We start from the raw sequence: 21348 nt of genomic DNA, 5'->3' as shown, positions 1-21348 counted from the left end.
GCTCCAACCCCTGCCACGGGCAGGGACCCCTTCCACTGGAGCAGCTTGCTCCAAGCCCCTGTGTCCAACCTGGCCTTGAACACTGCCAGGGATGGGGCAGCCACAGCTTCTCTGGGCACCCTGTGCCAGCGCCTCAACACCCTCACAGGGAAGATTACTGTAGTAAATAGTGTAAAGAAATATTGTTTTATAAACAGAATGGAGGCAAAGGGAGGGATTTGCCTTATGCAGCACAGAAACTTGTCTAAACCCATAAAACAAGTTTCTGAAGTCTCAGGTTAGCATTGTAAACTTCCAGTCATCTTACATGATTTTCAGTTGCTGAGAAGAAAATCCTTTAAGAGGTAACTTTCAAGGTTGATGGACAAAATAACACGGAACAAGGGGAATGTTAGGTTCAGAATACTTCTAAAGATCTCTGCAGTAAAATTTGGCCTCATTAACGCGATGAAAGCAATAAGCTGCTTATAAAACTACTTTAAAGCATCTCTTGTATCAGGAGAGAGCACTTGCTTTCCATTTCCTTCAGTCTTCAAATGCTGTTTGTAAGCACAGAAGGCAGGTTTGGTTTGTCAAGTTGATAGTGTCCCTTTAATGCCAAAGAATCAGACCCTTCATTAGGCTCCATGCTATGAGCAAAGAGGCACAGAAGAGTTTGCTAATAAAGAGAGGACTGTAAGGAGCTCCAGCTTTTGAACAGAAAGATAAAAAGAGCCTGAAGGAATATCATTAGCACCCAGGACCTAATTCTTCCTCTCAAATAAAACCTGGATACAGACAACAGCTAACGTGAGAATTCACAGAGAAAATAGTCTTAATTTTTGTGTTCATCGACTTATGCTCATTTTTGCCCATAACCACTCATTCACAAACCTCATGCTTGAGGTGGATCATGCGAGCTCTCTGCTGCTACAGTGCCCATTGTCCTTGAGGAGACTTATCAAATAGTAAATACGGAAAATTGGCACTTGACAACACCTTCAAATGTAATATTTGACATACTCCTACCGGTTTCCCGGTGCCCTCCCTGGTTATACAAGAATGCTTATTTGCACTTGAAATTCTGTCCATGCTGTCGCTACCAGGGCATGTAACTTGGAATCCCCAGGGGTTTCCAAGAGTGGAATACAATTTCCAAGCACTAGGTGAATACTTGTGCCCAGGGTAGTGCAACAAAAGGGGTCAGTTAGATGAGCACTTGTCAAGGATTAATGCAGAAGTTTTTAACTTTTCTTTAGGGTGGTTGCAGTGGTGGTGTTTGACAGTCTTGGTGGTCCACATACATGCAGTATTTCTATAACATGCCCATTAGCTACTAAGCAGGACTCCAGACCTGGGATGACCAAGAAATTTCCCAAGTCGTACCTGGGAACAGGAAGATGTCTCATGTGGTGTCATTTTTGAAGCTGCATGTTGTGCCACCTCTGTGAGCACATCCCTGGACTGTGCACAATCCCCTGGGGGTCAGAATCACACCGTCAGTAATTGCATTTTAGAACTAAAAACCTGGTAAAAGCAGTTTGACATGAATTTAGGTTCCAGGAAACGTTTTATGAATATCCATTGTGAAGTATCACAATGTATTGCACCAACAGGCCGTTTGGTATTTTAACATGCAAGAAATTATGTCATTATTCTTAATACTTATCCAGCTTGACATACCTTCACAAATCCACAGGAATCTTTTTGCATGCTTGTATTGTGTGTGACACCCCTTTAGTGCAGACGAAAAATTATGGCAAATCACTTTTAAGAATGCCAAAACCATATTAATTTTTTACAAATAAAGGAATTCATGCATTAAAATGCTATGAAAGATCTTCTGACTCTTGAAGTGTCTAAAATAGGCACATGATTTGAGAATTGAGGCTTCTTATTCAGCCATTAGACTATCCAACGGAAAATAGAGAGCATATAAGATCCTACAACTCTAGGTTCTTAACTGAGCTTGGCACAGAAGATAGGTTGTATTATTAATCTACCCTGATACCCATTTATCAAGTTGGAATAGAGCAAAATCTCCATTTATTGCCAGTAAAATATTTTCAAGTGGAATCATAGCAGTTACAAAGCTGGGTTGCAACTAATGCATCCAGGCTCTTTTGCTATTTATTCTAAGAGTTGAGGTCATGTGAAATTACTGACCTGTATGTGGGATGACAACCATAAAGAACTTGAGAATCTATATGCTCAGACACATCAGTTTTCTCCAAGACTTTAACAAACTCTGCCTTACTATGAAATGATGACAAGGATTCCCATATTCCTTCTTCAGAACAAACAGCTTTGAGAAAATCCTCATTGCAGCCACTGCCAGGATTTTCTCTTCTAAATCACAGAATTTACATTTCATTTAATGATCTGGAAAACTTGTTGTACAAGGAGGAAGGAGTGGGTTTGTGCTCCCTTCGGTTGTATACATGAAGCCAGAGAGGTTTATTTCTTAAGGAAACTAAGGGAAAGGTCATGTTCACATGGGTTTTCTCGCTCTGGAAGTGTATATCACCTCTTCAGCACTAGAAATACTGCTGATTCTCAACAATTCATAATTGATTTCCATGAGGAAAAAACTCTGGAAGTCTTCTTGTTGCCATATAAGCAACACTGATGAATGGGTTTGGCTACAGGTCTTTCAACAAGAGGTAGACTATTTGTCAGTCATGATATTTGTGTAAGCAAACAAGCAGAAATGTGTATATATTTAAATATCATAATGGACATCTCAGTTGTTTGTCAGGACTAACTGTTGTTTTGTTGCTGATGTTTTCTATAGGTACCAGTTGATCCTCCCTGTAACCTTTGAGCCCAGTGACCAACTTCCATCAAACTTGACAAGAGACAGCAATCTCAGCTATTACAACACTGAAGGTTTCAAGATCTAAGGGGCTATCGAGAGAGACCTTACAAGCGTATCTGCTGACAAGAAAGCTAATAAGCTTTCTCCTTTGTAGCCATAAGGGAATTCAAATGGAGCAGGCTGAGAGGGAAATACAGAACACCCAGTTTCACTTGCAAATTGCCTGTAGTGACAGTTGAAGGACCCACTAGTCTGCAGTGGGTGGCTGGTGGATGAAGTGCAACAGGGATGTGGTTTTCTTATGAATTCAGGCAGGCTCTGCAGTTTCAGCTGTTGACTTCTGGAATAAAGTCTTGCAAGACCAATATTTTGTTTCCAACAGGGGCGTGAAGATGGTTTTACGGACAAATGCTGAAAACACTTATAACTGGATGTTATAAGTGTTTTCTTATACATATTAGCACTTACAACTGCAATGTTACTAGCAGTGGTCATCGAGGTGTGACACTTGTCTAAGGAACAACTTCTTGAAATGGGTAAATGAAAGTGTGATTCATCTGCAGCTATTTTTGCCCTGATGATAGCTTCAAGACTGAAGAGGAGTAGCAGCTACCTATACATTTTCTCTCTTCTATGTGAGGTGCTTCAAAAGAGACATAACAGGTGAGAGAATGTCTTGGTATCTTACTGTTTCAAGGAAAATCAATCAGTGAATATGCTGGTTAAAGAGCTGGAGGGATAGAAAACTTTGAGATGAGCAGTGGCTTTCTGAGATAGGACTTGAATGGACCCTTCTTTATCCTGTAAAACTGCAGTCTGAAGGAGCTAGACTGCAATGTTACACAGTCTCAGGTCAGACCTCTGATCTGATCTCAAACATGGACTCTGGTTGCATAGAATGGCTTTTTGCTTACAGATTCAGCACAGAGTTTTATTTGGAATTCTTTTTTGTGTGTTTGCTCTGAATTCTCCCTAAGCACAGGTTCAAATCAGACCTATTTTTTCAATATTTTCTCATCCATTTTAAACATAACTAGAATTATCCAAAATGTTAAAATGTCTATAAATGGTTTTGTTGTGGAGTGCTAAAGAAGCATAATTTCAAATACTGAATTTAAAACAAATTGCTAAAATGGCCATGGGAAATCTAGCAAAATCAGGTACCACAGAATCATAGAATGGATAGGGTTGGAAAGGACCTTAAGCTCATCTAGTTCCAGCCCCCTGCCATGGGCAGGGACGCCTCACACTAGAGCTCAGTCCAACCTGGCCTTGAACACTGCCAAGGATGGAGCATTTACCATCATTATTATTTTTTTTATAAGAGCACCTGTCTTTATTTCCATTTAGCAAGTGGAAGTATTTCCATTTAGCAAAGTCTCTGTCTTTTTAATTGTCATTCAAAGACACTTTCATGAAAAATTGGAGAGAAATCAGCATTGTTACAAAGGAAGATCTCATTTCCAGGGCAGTGAATTAAAGAAAATCTACTAATATAGTTGACTTTTAAGTTTCAAAAAGCCTTTGACCTTACTGCCCACAAGTGACTACTGAGGAGGTCTATGCCTTGATCCAGCTTCTGCTTTCATCTGTAGCATTCTTTATTCATGTGATGTCCCATTGACTTTAAGGGACCTTAACGGAAAAGTCCACAGGGAAAAAGTCACAGTTCCGACACTGATAGGATATTATATGATAAAGTGATACTGAGACCTCAAATAGTATTCCTCACACTAAATGTTTCCTTGTTTTCTTGCTTGACTTCCTTTTGAGATTATAAGATCTTTGGAGTACAGACCATTCTCCACAGTGCCTAGCTGGAGACTGAGAAATTAGCCCCTTGTGCTTTACAGACATGCATGACAGGAGGTAGGTGCTTAACTGATACACAATCAGGGCTTATTTGTGCATTACAGCCTGGGACAGACAGCACTGTTCCACAGTTCTGGGCCCTGTTGCCATATAAATAAGTCCTAAAGGTTCCCTCATAACTTGAGAATAAAGCAAGAATTAATTAAATGAGGAGGAAAAAGTCAAAACCAGTGCTCTTTTTGCAATAGCATATAATTAGTCCACGGAACTTGCTACTGCCAAGCCAGAGTGCTGGGGTCGGTGTCAGGAAGGATCTGGTTACAGAAGGGCACAGCTCACAGGGTGAACAGAGTAATTTCTCCCCCATCTAAGAACTGCCCAAATGCAGACTGAAAAGGTGCCTGTTTCTGTCTCTAGAATATGTTATGGCATTGCCCGATGGACTCATCTGGATCAATGGCAATGTAAAATCCACTGTCATTGGAATATCACTCCTTCCTATGGTCCATTTTTTGTCTCTGACTGTGTTCAGGATTAAAAATTTAGGAAAGAAAACAAGCAACTTGATGGTAGCCAGAGATTTTTATGCTCTTCTGAAACCTGAGAGGTGGCTGATTTCCATTACAAGGGCTCTGTCAGGTATTTTAAAATGACAAAGTGTGTAAAGTCTGTGCCAGCATCTCTCATGTCAGCTCAAGACAGCACAGGCAGAAACTGGAATACAGGCACCTCCTGCATATACTCAGATAACTAGCACCGGTGCAGTAAGCGTGACGTGGTCCAGATACCTCAGATTTATAGTCACTTGAAGTGCAGTCGAGCTGTGTGGACGCTGGCCGGCTATCAGGACAGCTATAATTTGAGCTGCACTCTTGCCCATCCAGTCAGGTTGCTAGCTGTCCAGAAGTCCCAGACGTGAGGCCAAATTCCTGGGTTTCTGTTTGAATAAAATTTAGGGGGCGAGGGCAAGAAAGGGCACGCATGGAAAGAATTAAGATACGTAAGTGAATACCCAGCTTTTTATTACAGAAAGGATTGCTCTTCCACTAACCACTACAGTGCTGTTTGTCTCTGGGTGCCTTGCCAGCTCCTGGGACTTGGTGTGAGGAAATGGGTTATTACTACTTATAACAGAAATGACCAAATGCTTGCTAACTATTAGCCAGTCCATAGGAAAAAAAGCATCACTCTTCAGAAGAATTTATGATTTTTGAGGTTCCAGTCCTACAGGTTTGCAAACATCACTGCACATGACTAGAGACTGACAGATTCTAACTAACAACATTACACATGAGCAATTCCAGGAAACTCATGTGTCCACTCATGTGTGTAAGTATTTACAGAAACAGGAGCCAGTTGCTCTGGAAATCCATATATCTTGTATGTTTATCATTTGCTCTGTCTGAGCCATAGTCTCATGTCCATTGTGATGCCACTCGTTTATTTTTCAGTGCAAACAAGCTGGTTCAAGTTTTGCTTTCAAATATTTTGTTTCCAGATGCTTCTTTCTGCTTGTTTGTCTCCTTAGGTGTCATCCTGACATCTGTACTCTGGAAAATACAAGCTTCTCAGCCCGAAATGCTATTCTTTTAGCTTTAAGATTTTATAGTACCATATTTATCTCTGTCCATTACATATCACATTTTTATTTAAAGAAAGTTTTTTACAAGTTCTTGAATATCCTAAGGAGGACGTTGAGTCTCAGCTTAAAGTCTCAAATGTTTGTTTCTCATATGCATAGAGCTTTGCACTGTGTTCTGAGAATCTATAGTAACATCTAAGTTACAATAGCAAGATACAATAAACTAACCCAGGAGGAGTATTTTGCATGTGGTTCTTGATGCCTTGTCTTTTGATTGTGCAAAGGGTGATTTCAGCTGATGGGTTATGCAAGCAATAGGGATTAAACATAGTTAAAATTTAATTCAAGCCATGCTGAAGTGGTGGCAGGAGGAAGAAAGGTCTCGTTTCCTCATAGTGATGCTTCAAAGAGAAGTCTTAGTCATGTCAGTCTGGATGCTCCAGTTCCGGCAAGGGTAGGCATCTCTGTGTGTCTATAATCAGCCTTCTGCCTGCAGAGGGTTTCACAGCAGTACTGCAAGTTATGTGGCTCCTCCTGAACCTCAGGAGGATTGTGGGACTTCATTCACCAGTTGTGAAAACCATGTTCTATAAACTGTCATGAGGCTTACTGTGCTCTGGTCAGTCTTAATCCCTGCAGCCATTTCCTAGCAACGTTAGACTGCTTTTATATTTGCACATAGTCTGTTGTCTCACCATGTTTTTGTGAGTGCCTTTTGGACTGCTCAGCCAGCTACTTATGCACTGAGTATGCCAGGTATTTTTTTCAGTGTGCCAACACAGACACTGTTCCTGCTGAGCCTTGTATGATTATTAACCAACACTTCATTTTCCCTTAAGGATTACAAAAGCCTTTTGGTAAAAGGGGGCTTCTTGAGCTTCTTGACATCCATGCAGGATGTAGGTGTACTGTAAAACAAACTGTCTTTAAAAGCAGTATTTCATCCACTTGCATTCCATGTTTGCATCGTTCATTATAGTTGTATGATCTTGAGATGTTCTTTATTAGCTTGTTTTAATGAGAGTCTGTGGGAAAACATGGACCTCCTGCAAGATTCCATGGTCTCAGGAGATGCAAGCCCTCAAGTCACGTAACACACAGGGTATTGCACGTCAGGCTTCATGTTCAAACACCTGCATTATCGCACAACCTACAAGAAGCTCTTAAACACAGTTAACTGTAATTCCTGAATCAAAGACTCCCATTCTCTTATTTTGTTCCATCAACATTGTGCTGGTGCCCAGAGTGTTTCTCTGACTCCCACTAAGTGATGAATATTCAGCAAACACCAACCTGAGGTCTCAAAAGGGGAACAGGACAGCCAGAGACATCAGGGAGTCCTGTCTCATTCTTCAGTGGAAATGTCTTGTGATTATGGTTTTTTCTTATCCCTACCCGCCAGTGGAGATGTGGAAATAGAGCCCTTGTCTGACAACTGCAAGATGTGATGCCATCTCATGCTTGGGGAAAATATATGGCACATGCTTAGCAGTGCTTATACACCAGCTACCTAACCACATGTCAAAGCGATGAGTAATACGGAGAGTCAGCAAGTTACTAATCAGCTATTAATTGTGTGCTTCAGTAATTAGCAGCTGCTGAAAACCGGTTTTCCACGGGCCACAATTTTAGGATGGAAATGGCCAGTTAAGTGACAAGCACATAAACATGCTGTGGTTAACCTTGTCAGTCAGTAGGTGGCTGTATTGTTTTTAGCCATCTTCAGGGAACAAAACTGCATTTTCGTGGCCAGGAAAGAGAGCGTCCTTCCCCAGGATGTGAGGAGCCTCTGATAGTGCTTGTAGACTTTCTCACAGTGTTGTTTTTAAATGGTTCAATGTGCACACAATATTGTTCCTTTCTTTTTTTTTTTAAGTAATTATTTGTTAATTGCACAAAATCTGTTTAACACTCTGGTTGAGCAGTCGTTCTGTTGCTGTTTTATACAGCTTAGTGTCTGCTCTCAACATCACCTTGATTTCACCACAACAGGCTGTGAAATCACAAATAAGCCTCCATAGTAGGAAGTGGGTATTTCAACAGAAGCAGGCTGTGATTCTGTCAGCTGCGTTGTGGGCTCAGGTCTGGTCCATATTCGTAGTCACTGACCTGGTTCCTTCTCATTCTCACCTGGTGACCTGGCAACTGTATGTGAGGGTTCCTGTCAGTTTAAAACATGACAACCCTCACATTACTACCAAATACAATTGCTTCATTGATTAGCCCCAGCAATGAGAATGAATAAGCACAGAGTTCAAGTTATTCTTTCCTTCCAGAAAACGCAGTCACACTAAATTGGAATTGCAGGAGACTGCCAGGGCATCAGGAGGAAGCTTGCAGTGTTAGGCTCTCTCTATTCTGCAGTTAAAAACAACATTACCCAGAAAATCTATTAATGAGTTTTCTCATGCATTAAATGACCACACAAAACCCTCTTCCCCTCTGCCCTAAAAACACAAGGCAGCATGATGCCAGAAGAGCTCAGTGGTGGAGGAATTTGCAGTGGGCACAAGGAAATTGTGTTGGCTGCAGTGGAAAGAAATGAAAAAGAGAGGCAAGTTTAGACTTTGGCACTTGTGGGAAAGTACATGAAAATAAGCAGCAGATGTAAAAAGCTCAGGGAAAAAAAGATATTAAACATTTTCAGACATAGGTGGATTTATGTTTAGAAGGTGTTGATGTTATCTGAGTTCTTGGAGTGCTGTCACAGCACAAGGAAAGGAGCCTGCAGGCAGGATCCACAGCCCTCTGAACACACTGGGAATGTTTTTATGCATTTCAATAGCCCATAGAGCAGTGGAGCTGCCAAATGTCATGCATTTCACTCAGGCTATCAGGGACCTTCTCATGCTGGCTTGGCTCTCAGCTGGGTTCTCAAGCACTCGGGCTGGCGGTGGGAAAATGGGGCAGGTTTTTGGCTTGCAGCTCAGTCTTGGGGCTGTTAGGGGCCCCTGCAGTTCTGTTCCTGAGGCACGTAATCCTGACCTGTCTGTAACTGGATTATGCCCCTACATCTCCTGATCCAGGCCAAGGGAACCAGGATAAAGCTTCCCAGGCTGACACTGGCTAGTCTGTGGGCAGTTACAGCAGGATCCCTGCCAACATTTTGCTCCACAGGTAAGGTAGCTTCTACCTGTAGAAAGTCCAAGAGTCAGAGCATCCACTGCTTTCCATACCCAGCAACCAGCATCCATCTGCCACTGCAATCATATCTCTGCTTCCCTACCAATGGTACTGTCAGACTTGGTGACCATCTGTCCTTGTCAATCCCCTTGCTACTTGGCAGCAGCACCCATCCGGTAGTAGCTGAGGCACATCAAATGTGCTTAATGGCTTTAAAATGACAGAGGGGAGATTGAGATTAGATGTTAGGCAGAAGTTCTTCCCTGTGAGGGTGCTGAGGCACTGGCACAGGGTGCCCAGAGAAGCTGTGGCTGCCCCATCGCTAGCATTGCTCAAGGCAGGTTGAACGGGGCTTGGAGCAAGCTGCTCTAGTGGAAGGTGTTCCTGCCCATGGCAGGGGTTGGAACTGGATGAGGTTTTAGGTCCCTTCTAGCCCAAACCAGTCTGGGATTCTAGGATTCTGTGAAATGTTTCAATTAATGGAAAATGCCTACAGTCAAGGAATGACTGCACAGCATATGAAAATGAATGACCAAGGTCCAGAACAAGAATGGATTTATATCACTGTAGGTTTCATACTGGATGGCAAAAATCAGCAAACAGATTGGAAGAGCGGGGGAATTTACCTAGGAAATGCTGCCTTCCAGAGCTATGAGAACATGGAATGTTAAAAATTCACACTCAAGGAAGGGTCAAGAGAGATATTTAACCTTTCTTGTACTGTACACATATGAAAAACTTGTGTTAGCTGGTTACAAGCTGTAAAGAAACCCGTTTTGCTGTTTAAAATATTCTGAGACTTCCATGGAGACCTACCTGATGCCACCTGTATATAATGACCTAGATTTTAAAACCAGTTGTGAAGCAGATGTCTGGAATCCTGCTGTGAATGTTAACATTTTCCATACACAGAACAGTGCAAATTTGCAGATTAATTTCACTTCAGGAAGCCTAAAATCACTTTTAGGACTTCCCAATGATATAATTAGGATCCTCTTGTTTGGAGATGCCTTTGAGAAGTGACAGCAGAGCCAGCCTTTCCCAGCAAGATTCTTATCTTGAAGGACACTCAGGTAAGCACGGGTCTAAAGTCATTGCTTTCTAGTAACCATGTAGATGTCTGTATGCCATATCTGAATATGCTTACTAATAAATGGGTTTCAGTGGTACCAAATTCACTCGCACCATCACTGAGTGACGGACAGCAATTGACAGACGAAGTGTCAAAGAGAGTGAATTACTTTGCCAGGATGAAGCAGTCAGAACGAAACAGGCATGTGATGATGAGGATAAAGCAGTTTAGAGGATGGCTTCCCCTCTCCTCACACGAGCAGGCTTCAGTCCACAGCTTTGTCTTCCCAGCTATATCCTTTGGAATTTACTCAAGCATCCAAAGCATGGCCTATGTGAAGTGGCATTTCTAGAGTTCAGCAGGCAGGCTGCCAAAAGAATCTCCTCAACTCCTATTTTAACATGAATTTCTTGAGCTGGGGAAACCAAATGAAGCAGCCATATAAAAGGGAGTTGCTGGCATGAACTATTTAGGGGGAAAAGTAAAAAAGGAAACTGAAATGTCTGCTTTTGGATTTTAAATAGGAAAAGTATCCAGAGCCTCACAGGCTCAGGGAGCCAAAGGTCAGGAGAAACAATAAGTAGTAAGCCTTAAAAAAATAAATAATCTAGGAAGAGGAAAAAAAGGGAAATTTGTAAAAATAAGCCAAAGCAAGTGAAAGGATAATTAGTGAGATAAATAATGCTGATTTTCAACTAAATACTTTGGCTGCCAGCAAAGGGACACAACTGTTTTTAGTGGAAGCTGACCAAAGATAACTAAAACTTGGTCCATGGGAGCATAATTGCCTTGATTGTCTCAGCTATTTCAATGAGAGTTTTGAGATTCTGCAAACAGTCGTGTGATACTGCTGAAAGGGCTCGTGAAAACAAAACAGGCATTTCTGCAGGCTGCTCATGGGAGTTTGCTTGGATAAGATTGGATTAGAGCTTGTTCTTGAAAACCTCTCTGCACAGCCTTTGGGGAGCAGTGTACACATGGAACCAGAAGAAAGTCAAATTAAATATGTACTTTCTCCCGTGGTTTCATCGAAACCTGAGTGAATCACAGTCTCTTTATAAAATCAATGCTTATTCTAATCCCCTGCAAATCTCACAAGTGCAATCCCTGTTACACAAACAAGGATGACTCCAGACACAACAATTATGTCTTGAGAAATATCAAGCTACATCAGCTTTCACCAGGACAAATAAAGACCAGAAAAGATAAAATACTGTAAAAGTATGTTAACCTTCTTAGCAGATGTCAAGCAGTAATGTGTGTCACAGAGGTAATACTGAATGCAGTCAGGGCTAATCTTTAAAGTGGTTATTGTGTAGAACAATACAATTCTATGATTCTAATAGCAGATATGTGTGCTGTGAATCAGAACATACCAGATGCCTGTTCAGATGAATCTTTGCAAAAATGAAGTCTCACACAATAGATTTGACAGCTTCACCTTCTCAGGAGAACATGCTTTAAACTACCACACATGAACTTTTGCAACTCTTTATTTACTGGCTGCAGTCCTATTAGTATGATATGATGCTCCTTGTAAGTCCAACATCAGAGGGGACTTCCACCTGGTTTATGCTGGACAGCATATGCCCCATGGCAAGACACACTGGTTTTGGCCAAGGCAAGCACCAAAGGCATTTGAGTGGCAACTGGAAGGATCATGTGGAAACCCTTGGCAAAGGAAGGCCTGCAGAAGTGCAGGGGGCACACAGAGCCTGAGCAGAAGGCAAGCAGAAGCTAGGGATGGCCAGAAGATCAATGCTGTCAGACCTGATGCTTTAACACTAACATCCAGTAATTTTCAATTAACTGTTCTCTCATGCAACACAGAGAAGTTTTGCCAAAGCCCCACATTCTTAACCACCCTTTTGCAGTGGAGAATTTAAACCCCACAGAGAGCAAGGTGGCCACTGCTGGCAGCAAAATGGGGGTTGTACCTGATTTTTTTTAATCATAGAATCATAAAATAGTTAGAGTTACAAAGGACCTTAAGCTCATGAAGTTCCAACCCTCTGCCATGAGCAGGGACACCTTCCACTAGGCCATGTCACCCAAGGCTCTGTCCAACTTGGCTTTGAACACTGCCATGGATGGAGCATTCACCACTTCTCTGGGCACCCTGTGCCAGCGCCTCAGCACCCTCACAGTAAAGAGCTTTTACTTATATCTAACCTGTAATTCCTGCAAATGGAACTAATCTTTTGTTAGTGTATACTGTAATTTCCAAAACTCACTAGTTACTGCCTATCATATATTCCAACTGTATTTAAGATTAACTCATGTGGTAAACCAGGTATAGCCGCTCAACCACCTCATAGCTTGCAGAGTTGTCTTCCCAACAATTTATATAGTTCATACTCTCCACAAACATGACAAGAGTCAATCCCCACAAGTTAAATGAACCACATCCTCTGTGTATATACTGGCCCCCAGCCATCTGCAGAAGGCCTGAGAAAATAGAGCTCATAGTGTAACCCAGAAGGTCAATAAACTGATTCTTTCAGACCTGCACTATTCTGGAGTTGGAGATAAAAGCCAGGATGTGAGTTTTCTGAGGCTATTGCTTTTCTATCTATAGCTGCACATTCATAAACTGTCTAAAGACAAACCACGGCTATGTGAAGTGTTCAGCTTTTCACAGTGATTTGATATTTCCTAATTACAATTCCCCCAGTGACAGGCCAATTGAAATTCCTATGATCCCTGTTGCAGTTGTTTTGCAGGCTTCCTTTATCTACATAAACATTTCCTGTTCTGCTTTCTTATCCTCACCCAGTGTCCTATTATGGCTTCCTATCATCCTTTTTTTTACCATTTCTTTCACTTAGTTTTCACCAATAGTTTTTTCACTGGTGACAGCACTGTCTGGGGTGTTTCTTGCTTCAGAAATATGTCACGGCTTCTCACCAACTGAGAAGCTTTTCTCTGTGCTACTAAATGCTTTACATAAGATTTATGATGTTTAAAACTCTTTGGCTGCATCTCGATTTGACCTGAGCTTGGGTGCATCTGGTTCATTGTATGGTGGTGGCACCACTCTCTTCTGCACGCTTACAACTCACTGAGGGCTTCTGTTGCACAAGTGATCCTCCCAAAACGAAAGTTAACTTCCTATTACCACTTCTTTTTCCCAAAAGAAACCCTGCCACACTAGCATTCCAACCCTATAGCAGAAGCTGTTCCACAAGGACATGTTCTACATCCTACCCTTTTGTAATCCATTTATGCAATTCATTTTCACAGCTGGGTAGGTTAGTATTCATAGAACACCACAGGTGTACTTGAGATGCCATTTAGGTGCTGTAATTCTTTGTGCTTTATACTTTACCACTGTATTGGTTTACTGTGGGGCTTGCAGTCTGACTGAGGAGGTTAACAGACCACACAGCAAAACCCAAGGGAAAGATCCAGGCTGTATAGCACCAGTACGGCAGTTAGTTCATTAAAGCCAAGTCAAAGTCAAGCCAAAAGAGAGGAATCTTAAGGAGGATCTTAAGTCTTTGTTATGTGGAATAAAGGAGGCAGTGCATAGGAAGCCTGTTCCAGGGTTTGACAACCCTCTTGGTAAAGAAATGCTTCCTAATATCTAGTCTTAAGCCTTCCCTGCACAGCTTTGATTTCTGTGCATCCTGTCACTGGGTACCGGGGAGAAGAGATCAGCACCTCTCCATGTCCTCTCCTCAGGAAGCTGTAGAGATCAGTGAGGTCACCCCTCAGCCTCCTGCTCTCCAAACTAAACAGGTCAAAAGCCCTTAGCCGTAACTCACAGGACGTGCCTTCCAGCCCTTTCACCAGCTTTGGTGATGTCCTCTGGGCACATCCAAGGACCTTCAGATCCTTTTTCAATGGTGGGCCCCAGAACCACACACACTACTCCAGGTGAGGCTGCACTAGCACTAAATACAGCAAGATGACCACCTCTTCTGCCCGGCTGGCCATGTTTGATGCACTCCAGGATGCAGTTTACACTCTGGCAGCCAGGGCACACACTGCTGGCTCCTGCTGAGCCTCCTGTCAACCCCCAGAGCCCTTTCTGCAGGGCTGCTCTCCAGCCACTCTTCTCCCAGTTTAGGCTTGTGTTTGGTGTTGCTCTGTCCTAGGTGCAGAATCCAGCATTTCAGCTTGTTAAATTTCATCCCATTAATCAAAGCCCAATGCTCCAGCCTATCCAGATCCCTCTGCAAGGCCTCTTGATCCTCAAGAGAGTCAACAGCACCTCCCAGTTTAGCATCATCACCAAACTTAATACTGGCATATCCAACTCCTGCATCCAAATTATTCATAAATATACTGAACAGAACTGGCCCTAGGATTGAGCCCTGAGGAGCACCACTGGTGACTGGTCGCCAGCCGGATGGAGCCCCATTTACTACAACACTTTGAGCTCTGCCCTTCAGCCACTTAAATCCTGAGTAAATAATATCCTCTCATAATCTTTTTTTTTTTTTTTTTAAGCAGGCAATGATCTTCTGCATTTTTTCCCCCTTTTCTCTTTGCCAGATGAATTTCTGTCAAAAATGTGTCTTCTTTGCACTCTGTCTCCTCAACTGATCTGAGTTTCATTTCAGCCATGACAATTACATCATGCCCTCTCAGCAAGTATCCCTGCAGTGGTAGGGAGGGAAATACAGTCATTAAGGGGATTGAACCCTATCCTATGGAAAGCTGAATAGAGAAAGTTCATCGTTCTGGTTTAAAGCAGCTACTGAATGTGGAGTCATGAAGCTGCAGGGGAATGTGTTCTGACATGTTCCCATTTGCCTTTGCAGTTCCAGAGATGCATAACTGCATGGTGGAGTGGCTAATGCTTCTGAGCACCCTTCTGGTCAGTTGAAAAGATAGAGCATTCCCATCTTTCATTTTAGAAATAGGTAGTCACAGGGATGAATGCCTCAGTCCCAAGAAGCAGGTTGTATTAGGATGGAAAGAGTGTCAGATGGCTTCATGGCTATTCAAACACTGGTCAGAATTAAATACTACCTTAAGGTTCATATTCTTGGTACTCTCTTATATATAATCTCTCCTTAGTAACTGATGAAAGGAGGGGAAAGTCGTGATTTCCTTCAAGTGCAGCACCATCTGTCAGCTCTACTCATCTTTTCTTCAAACTTATTTTGAGTTAGCTTCTTTTCTCCTCCTGACATTCACTTTCCCCAGGCTTGGCTAGAGTTGGGTGATTGTAATGCTCAATATGGATTAGGAGACACATAGAAGTGTTCATCTTAAAAATCTGAAGCATCCCATCAAGGGGCATCCCGTTGATGCAAATATTGACAAGCAGCTTTCCACGAGGGGCTGTGCAGCAAGGAAGACAACCAGTACGACACTCTCGGATATTTCTGCAGGGAGTACAGATGGTTTTCAGCTCTAGCATGACCCCACTTATTCCAGATAGGTTCTGTGGAAAAGCAGCCAGACCTTAAGTTCATTTGTGTCAAAAGCTGCTGATAAACCTTGCAGACTTTTACCAGAGATAAGAGGATCATACTGCACAGCAGCCATAAACCATGCAAAGAAAGGTTTGGATTCCTAAGAAAGGAGTGCTTTACTCCTGCATTACTACATGAACCTGGATTTTTCATGTTTTTGTTTTTTTTTTTAACTCAAAAAATACAGTGATTATACAATGCAATTAATAGGATTCTTTTCTATTTGAACGTGATTCTTCTATTGAATAACATCTGGATTGTTTCTGTGGGAAGAAATATTCCTTTAAAATCCTGTGCCTGTTTTGTTAACTTCAGTTTTGCACATACTTTTGGGGGGCATTTTCATTTTCGTTTTGCTGTCAGAGGCATTTGTGTTTTAGAGTTTTCATTGTTGGCCTTCCCCTCTGCAGTCTCTCCAACAGAGCACTAACCCTTAAGAGGTTAAAATGACAAGAAAGGCACATCCTCATAGACTCAAGACTCTAAACCCAGCTAAGCAAAGCCAAGCAGAGTGCAGATGCAAGGCAGAAACCAAATATGCAGCAAACTCAGAAGCAAAGAAGAATGAAGTCACTATGGCAAACAGTGAGAAACTAAACAAACACATTCAAAACAGCCCACGAGGGAAGCAAACACGCACCAAAAATAATGAGAAAGGAAAAGTCAGGCTCAGGCCATCCCCACTTTTTGGCAGCACATGAAGAGAGTCAGCAAATACAAACTGGATGGGTTTCTGTAAGAAGAAAGGCTTGATTTGCAGAGATGAAATTTTCTCCTTCCCATGAAGCAGCAGATCGCTTTGCACAAGTCACATCTCTCCAGAAAGTCAAGGCAAATACCAGGATGTGGATTAGTGTTTTGTCTTCTTGAAAACTGTTTATCCACACTGGCTGGGGTAATTGGAAAGAAATCATTACAAATGATCTGTGGAACTTCAACATTTATCTGTGCATTGTGTCGCATGCTGGTGGTAAAGGCAAAGTAACAGTGTCTGTGGTTTGTGGTAAAACAAGGAACAGTTAATGCAGTGAGTAGCTACTCACAGCATAATTCCCAATACATGAATGTTATACACACACTTGGAGCAAGCTATGTGCATGTACACACATGTGTATGTATGCGCATACCTGTGGCATGCAGACGCTGAGGCAAGAGGCAGAAAGACTGGAGAAGTGAACAGCGTAATTGAGCAAGCTGCTCTAGTGGAAGGTGTCCCTGCCCATGGCAGGGGGTTGGAACTGAATGAGCTATAAGGTCCCTTCCAACCCAAACTACTCTGTGATTCTCTGACTCTATAAGTGCTCTGATCCCATGGTCACGCATGTTAGACTTCTGTTCCAAGGCCACCCACACCCAGATCTTTTTGTTCACTTTGCTAGTCTTGAAGAATGTGATGAAGAGCCCTGGCATGTGGGAAGAAGCCATTGATTTGCTAAAGCTCTTAGGGGTTGGTCTGCTTTTTTAATCCTTTGTTAACTGTGCTCACAGCCTGGAATATATCCTTTGTTAAGGTTCACAAATTGAAATCAACATAAATAAATAGCTAAAAGGAGCTTCCTGGCAAATCAATATTATCTATGTGTTGTTGTAATTCCACTGGCAAACACAGAGGTTTTCAGAGGGGAGCAGCCAGGGTTCAGGGCATAGAACAAAAAAGCAGAAATAAGGGAGCTACATCCTTTGCCACCAGCCCAGCACCTATTACTGAGACTGCTATCCAGAGGCAGCAGTGACATATTGTGAGCTCAAGAAGATCTCATATATCACATACATGGAACTAACAGAATTTAAGCTGTGTCATTTTAAAGGCTACTGAATGAAGATAGATGTGCCTTGTTCCAGATTCCAGAAACGAGCAGCTATTCAGAACGGGGAACTGAATAAACCTATAGCTTCACATCACTTTCAGTTCTTTTTCTACAATGTTCACAACCAGAATAACTTAATGGGAAAGCAACACAGGTCACCAATGCAGCTAAAAGCTGAATGTCAGGTGGTGAGAAAAAATTGTCAATGGCTGTAACATCATCAAGGGAATCAGAGGCTTGCACTTCCCTGGAGCAAACACTATCTACAACCAGCTCTCACAGCATTTGAACTAGGGGAACTGCTAAGGCAAACGAGGGAAAGAAAAATGAAGTAAAGAACTATTGCTGAGGGCTGGAATGGTTTAAGCACAATGCATGCCCCAGCTTGGCAACATAAATTCTGTGAAGACTCAAAACAGAAAGGGGCAATTACTGCCTCATGTTCCAGTTCTAATCTGAAGTTGTAAGATGGATGAAGGGAGGGAACATTGCTGGAGACAGCTGTGGTAGATGGGAGGGAACACTGCTGCAATGACAGATTCTTGCCCATCAGTGACAGAAGTTAGAATCATCATAGAATCACAGAATCAATGAGGTTGGAAAAGCCCTTTAAGCTCATCAAGTCCAACCGTCCCCCCAGCACTGCCAAGGCCACCGCTAACCCATGGCACTGAGGCTTCATCTCCACAGTGTGTGAACACTTGCAGGGACGGTGACTGCAGCCCTGCCCTGTTCCAATGCCTGTTCCAATGCCTGAGCACCCTCTGGGGAAGGAATTGTTCCTCAGCTCCATCTAAACCTGCCCTGGTGCAGCTTGAGGCCGTTTCCTCTTGTCCCATCCCTTGTTCCTTGGGAGCAGAGCCCAGCCCCTCCTGGCTCCATCCTCCTGTCAGCCACTTGTAGGGAATGATCAGGTCCCCCCTGAGCCTTCTCGTCTCCAGACTGAACCCCCAAGTCCCTCAGCCGTTCCCCATCACACTTGTGCTACAGGCCCTGCACCAGCTCCGTTGCCCTTCTCTGGCCCTGCTCCAGCACCTCAATGTCTCTCTTGTAGCGAGGGGCCCAGAACTGGACACATTACTTATCCCAAACTCCAAGGGGAAACACCTTCATGTTTGTTTTTGCATTCTCAATTTGCAGTGGAATGGAAATGTTTGAGTATGTGATTGAACTGCTGAACCCAGGACAGCCTTTAAACCAGGTTACAGCCATGGTTCATGTTAGGAGCTAGACTAAATTGGCAGAGATGAGCTTGTGTGCTGGGATTCTAACTCAGACTGGGGGTACAATAATCACGGTCAACTAGAGAAATGCAGGATACAGCAGTGTCAATTGAAGGAGAAGAAACAAATAAGACAAATCTTGGGCAGAACATCTGATATGGGAAAGCCAAACCAAACTCAATCTCTTCTTTCAAGACCACTGCTAGCACCAAGTGTTGAATGTTTCAGACACTTTCTTACTACACAGATCATGTTCCTGGAAAGACCAAAAAAGCAATTCTTAATTCAACAGGGCTTTTTTGCCTGTGTGAGCTGTGCAGCCACAGACAGCCGGTCACAACATGTGGTCTACAGATTGGGAGGGCTCCACGGATGACTTCCAAGGGCTGCAGAAGAGGTAACTAAGGAAGAAGCTGTTGTTTTGTCCCTGTCCAAGGCTTTCCATCCCTCCTGGAAAGTTTATAGGGACCTACAAGTGAAAAAACTCTGAACCACAACTTTTACACTATTACCTGAAAAGAAATGGATGGTATTTTTCCAATTAGAACTTCCATGAATGACTCAGCTCTTAGTGGCAGGAGACATAACTATATTCTCAGAGTAGCTCTGCTTCATCCAGTACACAGAACAAGAGCTGGTCGTGTTGTGAGCAACTGTTCAGTGATTTGTGTTCTTTTGGTTGTTTAATAGGGCTCCAGACTTTACTGTGCTATATACTTTTATTGTGCTCTGCAGGTAGAGTTGTTTGTTCACCAAAGTACTTATTTGCTGGCATTTAACATTATCAAATCTGACTATTTCACAAATGTTAATGTTGCTGTTTGAATAAAACTCTGAGGTGAGCAGATTAGAAAGGGGGAAAAGGTAAAATGATTTTGGCATCCAATATAAGCTATGAAAACCTGGTCCTTCTGAGCACTTGACATTATTAGATTGTTACATTTTTTTGTATACACATAAACCAGTCTCCAGTGACTCTAGTTATTGCTCTGCACACTCTTTTGCACGTCAGGTATCGCACTGATCACCAAGAAATGAGGAGTGTCCAGGTAACCATATGCAAGGTTTGCCTGATGTGCAAGGACTTCTGGAGCAGTGGGACAGAGTCCAGAGTTAGATATTAGGCAGAAGCTGTTCCCTGTGAGGGTGCTGAGGCGCTGGCACAGGGTGCCCAGAGAAGCTGTGGCTGCCCCATCCCTGGCAGTGCTCAAGGCCAGGTTGGACACAGGGGCTTGGAGCAAGCTGCTCTAGTGGAAGGTGTCCCTGCCTGTGGCAGGGGTTGGAGCTGGAGGAGCTTTAAGGTCCCTTCCAACCCAAACCAGTCTGAGGTTGTGTGATTTAACATGAAGCATGACCTGCCACAGAGCCTCAGAACAACTGTACAGGGCAAGAAAATCCCTCCTTAGCTTTGGACTGGAGTGTGCTCAAGGCAGAGAAAATCCCTGGGGTGTTGAGCTGCTGACATTGGAAAGGTTTCTGTGGAACATGTGTGAGCTGCTAACTCCCAAAGGCCTCTGTCTGCCTGAGTGAACTGTGGCTGCATGTGCCGAAAGTGTAGAAGAGAGAGCCCCTTCAGAAGGACCCCTTCTCCTTCCTCCCCCCACACCTCCTGACTGCAGAGGCCAAACCCCTCTGACCTGAGCAAGACCCGCATTTCACTTTCATCCTGTATCTGAAAAGCCCAGCCACATGTACATGGGTGTACCTGGGCAAGCCAACCGGCTCTGGAAAGCTCAGTTCTAGGAGCTGAGTTCAGTAGTTACGCCCAGCTGGAAAGAGGGCTTTGTGATGAGAGGTGCAGACAACTCTAATTATAGCTGGAGCCACCAGCATCACCTACAGAAACCGATTTTATTTGGGGAAATCTACAGGAGAACTGTTTTGGTGAAGCCTACAGTAAACAGGCTTTTGTTTCATCCTCCTCCCTGTGTTAATTGTGACAGATACAGCCTGGCATCAGCGTAATTGGGAGGCAGGTAGTTAAGAACGGAATTGCAGCCACACCAGTACCTAGCTTTGATCCGACTTTTCTTTGCTCTTTGATCTCTTTAGGTGGCTAAAGAGCACCCTGCCAGAAGAGGTTGTGCCTTTTTCCTTGCCTGTGACCCTCAGAAAGAGCATCCAGTGTGCTCACCTCCAGTAAGAAGCTATTACCTGTGAGTCTTTCAGCTCTGTTCATTGGGGTGACCATATAAACATAGCACACATATAAATATGTTCTGTGTTCTACCGTGGACCCTCCTCTTTCAGCATTTCCTGTTGTAAGATGAATTTAGATGGGGAGAAAAATATAAGCCTTGACATCACATTTTGCAAAGGAAGCAAACACACTCCTCCCTAAAGTCGAAATGAATGGCCTTTTAAGGTGACTGCTGAATTAAATTCCTGAGTGATGAACTCAACAGGCATGAGAAGGTTCTTATTTCCCAGAGAGAAAAAAGCTGCAGGGAAAAGAAAAACCCACCCAAACCCCTCCAGCAGAGTGATTGCAGGGCTGAGTGC

The 21348-nt window shown here is 43.0% G+C and overlaps 1 long non-coding RNA gene across 1 annotated transcript; it reads left to right on the top strand.

The window, feature by feature from the left end:
• Positions 1–2: 2 nt before the first annotated feature.
• Positions 3–6435, top strand: LOC134165547 (uncharacterized). Its single transcript, XR_009965570.1, has 3 exons — positions 3–789; positions 2774–3460; positions 5142–6435. It is a non-coding gene; the product is annotated as an uncharacterized LOC134165547 (long non-coding RNA).
• Positions 6436–21348: the final 14913 nt, after the last annotated feature.

The sequence above is a fragment of the Pezoporus occidentalis genome, unplaced genomic scaffold (assembly GCF_034315485.1).
Source record: "Pezoporus occidentalis ecotype Australia unplaced genomic scaffold, CSIRO_AGI_Poc_V1 ctg107, whole genome shotgun sequence".
In the NCBI taxonomy this organism is placed as follows: Eukaryota; Metazoa; Chordata; class Aves; order Psittaciformes; family Psittacidae; genus Pezoporus; species Pezoporus occidentalis.
This window is presented reverse-complemented; position numbering and strand designations above follow the sequence as displayed.